This window comes from Camellia sinensis, chromosome 14 (assembly GCF_055761805.1).
Source record: "Camellia sinensis isolate YWXY chromosome 14, ASM5576180v1, whole genome shotgun sequence".
Taxonomy (NCBI): domain Eukaryota; kingdom Viridiplantae; phylum Streptophyta; class Magnoliopsida; order Ericales; family Theaceae; genus Camellia; species Camellia sinensis.
This window is the reverse complement of record NC_138974.1, coordinates 53,414,690-53,419,370: the sequence shown is the minus strand read 5'-3', so window position 1 is coordinate 53,419,370 and position 4,681 is coordinate 53,414,690.

Sequence of the window (4,681 nt, the reverse complement as noted above, 5' to 3'; positions counted from 1 at the left end):
AGAAAAAGAATAAATCATATGACAAAAATTATTTCACAAAAGGAGTAACTTCTAAAAAAAAATATAAGCACTTCCATGAGAAGGTATAACCTTAAGCAAAAGGTGTAAATTTGGTGAATTTATCTTTTCACAAAAGGTATAAGTGACTTCCAAAAAAGCTTTAAGTTGGCCTTCCACAAACGGTGTAAGTTTGAAGAAAATGTATAAATGTTATGCCAAAAATTCTTACACAAAAGGAGTAACTTTTGAAAAAAAATATAAGCACTTCCACGAAAAGGGATAAGCTTAAGCAAAAGATGTAAATTTGATGAATTTATCTTTTTACAAAGGTATAAGTGACTTCCGAAAAAGCTTTAAGTTGGCCTTCCACAAACGGTATAAGTTCGAAGAAAATGTATAAATGTTATGCCAAAAATTCTTACACAAAAGGAGTAACTTTTGAAAAAAAATATAAGCACTTCCACGAAAAGGTATAAGCTTAAGCAAAAGGTGTAAATTTGATGAAATTTTCATTTTACAAAAGGTATAAGTGACTTCCGAAAAAGTTTTAAGTTGGCCTTCCACAAACGGTGTAAGTTCGAAGAACAGGTATAAATGTTATGCCAAAAATCCTTACACAAAAGGAGTAACTTTTCAATAAAAAATATAAGCACGTCCACGAAAAGGTATAAGCTTAATCAAAATGTGTAAATTTGATGAAATTTTTTTTTCACAAAAGGTATAACTGACTTCCGAAAAAGCTTCAAGTTGGCCTTCCACAAACGATGTAAGTTTGAAGAAAAGGTATAAATCTTATGCCAAAAATTCTTACACAAAAGGAGTAACTTTTCAAAAAATATATAAGCACTTCCACGAAAAGGTATAAGCTATGGCGAAAGGTGTAAATTTGATGAATTTATTTTTCCACAAAAGGTATAACTGACTTCCGAAAACCTTTAAGTTGGGCTTTCACAAAAGGTGTAAGTTCGAAGAAAATGTGTAAATGTTATGCCAAAAAATCTTACACAAAAGGAGTAACTTTTGAAAAAAAATATAACCAGTTCCAAGAAAAGGTGTAAATTGATGAATTTATTTTTCACAAAAGGTATAACTGACTTCCGAAAAACCTTTAAGTTGGGCTTTCACAAAAGGTGTAAGTTCCAAGAAAAGGTTTAAATGTTATGCGAAAAAATCTTACACAGAAGGAGTAACTTTTCAAAAAAAATATAAGCACTTCCACGAAAAGGTATAAGCTTAAGCAAAAAGTGTAAATTTGATGAATTTATTTTTTCACAAAAGGTATAACTGACTTCCGAAAAACCTTTAAGTTGGGCTTTCACAAAAGGTGTAAGTTCCAAGAAAAGGTATAAATGTTATGCCAAAAAATCTCACACAGAAGGAGTAACTTTTCAAAAAAAGTATAAGCACTTCCACGGAAAGGTATAAGCTTAAGCAAAAAGTGTAAATTTGATGAATTTATTTTTTCACAAATGGTATAAGTGACTTCCAAAAAAGCTTTAATTTGGACTTTCACAAAAGGTGTAAGTTCGGAGAAAACGTATAGATCTATGCCACAAAGAGATGTAAGTAACTTCGCAAAACGTCTAAGTTCTGTTTTTTTTGTAAGTTCCTAAAATCCAATCACACTGTATTTGTCTTGTTCAGATAATGGCAATGTGAGAGGGAAGGGCGTTTCGGAGGGCTTGGCCTTTCTCCCAGTAGAACTCCGTTTCAGAGAAGACGAGTCTGGGAGGGCTTGGAATAGCGACTCCGAGCCCAAATCCAACCAAGTATGTCAATGTAAAAGAGAACCGTTTTTAATATAGAGCAACGGAGAGAGAGAGAGAGAGAGAGAGAGAGACTGATATCAACAGACATAGAGACCTAGATGGACACTGATCGACAGAGGGACCGAAATCGACAGAGATCGACAGAGAAGAGACCCACATGGACACCGACAGACCAACATCGCCGGAGACAGACTGAGATAAACAGGGATCGACAGAGAGAGACCGATATCGACATAGAGAGACCAAGATCGATAGCCAATCTTTCGAAAAACCTCTGATTTGCGGCGGCGGTGCCAGTGGAGGTGCCGATCTCAGAAGGCTGTGAGCACCGGAGCCCACCGACGCTTGGGTGGTCAGCGGGGGTCACGACCCTTTGATTTGTTCAGTGGTTGTCTCAATTGGTTTATGAACACTTCGAAATGTTACTCATTCTGTGTTTACTACTTTGAGATGAACATATGTTACTCCTTCTGTGTTTACGAACATTTTGAAATGAACCCTTTGTTACTTCTTTTCTGGTTAGCAACGCTTTAAAATGTCACTCCTTCTTACTTTTCGTGAAAATATTTACACCATTTTTGAAAAGTTACTGCTTTTGTGTAAGAATTGTTGGCATAAGATTTATACTTTTTCTTCGAACTTACACCTTGTGTGAAAGCCAAACTTACACCTATTTCGGAAGTCACTTATACCTTTTGTGGAAAAAACAATTCATCAAATTTACACCTTTTTCTTAAGCTTATACCTTTTCGTGGATGTGCTTATATATTTTTTCAAAAGTCACTCCTTTTGTGTAAGAATTATTGGCATAACATTTATACTTTTGTGCTTATATACTCTTTCACAAAAGGTGTAAGTTTGAAGAAAAAGTATAAATCTTATCACAAAAATTATTTCACAAAAGGAGTAACTTTTAAAAAAAAATATAAGCACTTCCAGGAGAAGGTAAAACCTTAAGCAAAACGTGTAAATTTGATGATTTTATCTTTTCACAAAAGGTATAAGTGACTTCCGAAAAAGCTTTAAGTTGGCCTTCCACAAACGGTGTAAGTTCGAAGAAAAGTATAAATGTTATGCCAAAAATCTTACACAAAAGGAGTAACTTTTCAAAATAAATATAAGCACTTCCACGGAAAGATATAAGCTTAAGCAAAAGGTGTAAATTTGATGAATTTATTTTTTCACAAATGGTATAAGTGACTTCCAAAAAAGCTTTAATTTGGACTTTCACAAAAGGTGTAAGTTCGGAGAAAACGTATAGATCTATGCCACAAAGAGATGTAAGTAACTTCGCAAAACGTCTAAGTTCCGTTTTTTTTGTAAGTTCTCAAAATCCAATCACACTGTATTTGTCTTGTTCAGATAATGGCAATGTGAAAGAGAAGGGCGTTTCGGAGGGCTTGGCCTTTCTCCCAGTAGAACTCCGTTACGGAGAAAACGAGTCTGGAAGGGCTCGGAATAGCGACTCCGAGCCCAAATCCAACCAAGTATGTCAATGTAAAAGAGAACCGTTTTTAATATAGAGCAACGGAGAGACAGAGAGAGAGACAGAGAGAGAGACAGAGAGAGAGAGAGATAGACTGATATCAACAGACATAGAGACCTAGATGGACACTGTTCGACAAAGGGACGGAAATCGACAGATATCGACAGAGATCGACAGAGAAGAGACCCACATGGACACCGACAGACCAAGATCGCTGGAGACAGACTGAGATAAACAGGGATCGACAGAGAGAGACCGACATCGACACAGAGAGAGCAAGATCGAGAGCCAATCTTTCAAAAAAACCTTTGATTTGCGGCGGCGGTGCCAGTGGAGGTGCCGATCTCAGAAGGCTGTGAGCACCGGAGCCCACCGACGCTTGGGTGGTCAGCGGGGGTCACGACCCTTTGATTTGTTCAGTGGTTGTCTCAATTGGTTTATGAACACTTCGAAATGTTACTCATTCTGTGTTTACTACTTTGAGATGAACATATGTTACTCCTTCTGTGTTTACGAACATTTTGAAATGAACCCTTTGTTACTCATTTTCTGGTTAGCAACGCTTTGAAATGTCACTCCTTCATACTTTTCGTGAAAATATTTACACCATTTTTGAAAAGTTACTGCTTTTGTGTAAGAATTGTTGACATATGATTTATACTTTTTCTTCGAACTTACACCTTTTGTGAAAGCCAAACTTAAACCTACTTCGGAAGTCACTTATACCTTTTGTTGAAAAAAAAAATTCATCGTATTTACACCTTTTTCTTAAGCTTATACCTTTTCGTGGATGTGCTTATATTTTTTTTTAAAAGTTACTCCTTTTGTGTAAGAATTTTTAGCATAACATTTATACTTTTGTGGTTATATACTCTATCACAAAAGGTGTAAGTTTGAAGAAAAAGTATAAATCTTATGACAAAAATTATTTTACAAAAGGAGTAACTTTTCAAAAAAAATATAAGCACTTCCACGAGAAGGTAAAACCTTTAGCAAAACGTGTAAATTTGATAATTTTATCTTTTCACAAAAGGTATAAGTGACTTCCGAAAAAGCTTTAAGTTGGCCTTCCACAAACGGTGTAAGTTCGAAGAAAAGGTATAAATCTTATGCCAAAAATTCTTACACAAAAGGAGTAACTTTTCAAAAAAAATATAAGTACTTCCACGAAAAGGTATAAGCTTAGGCAAAAAGTGTAAAATTGATGAATTTATCTTTTCACAAAAGGTATAAGTCACTTCCGAAAAACCTTTAAGTTGGTCTTCCACAAACGGTGTAAGTTCGAAGAAAAGGTATAAATCTTATGCCAAAAATTCTTACACAAAAGGAGTAACTTTTCAAATAAAATTTAAGCACTTCCACGAAAAGGTATAAGCTTAGGCAAAAGGTGTAAATTTGATGAATTTATTTTTCCACAAAAGGTATC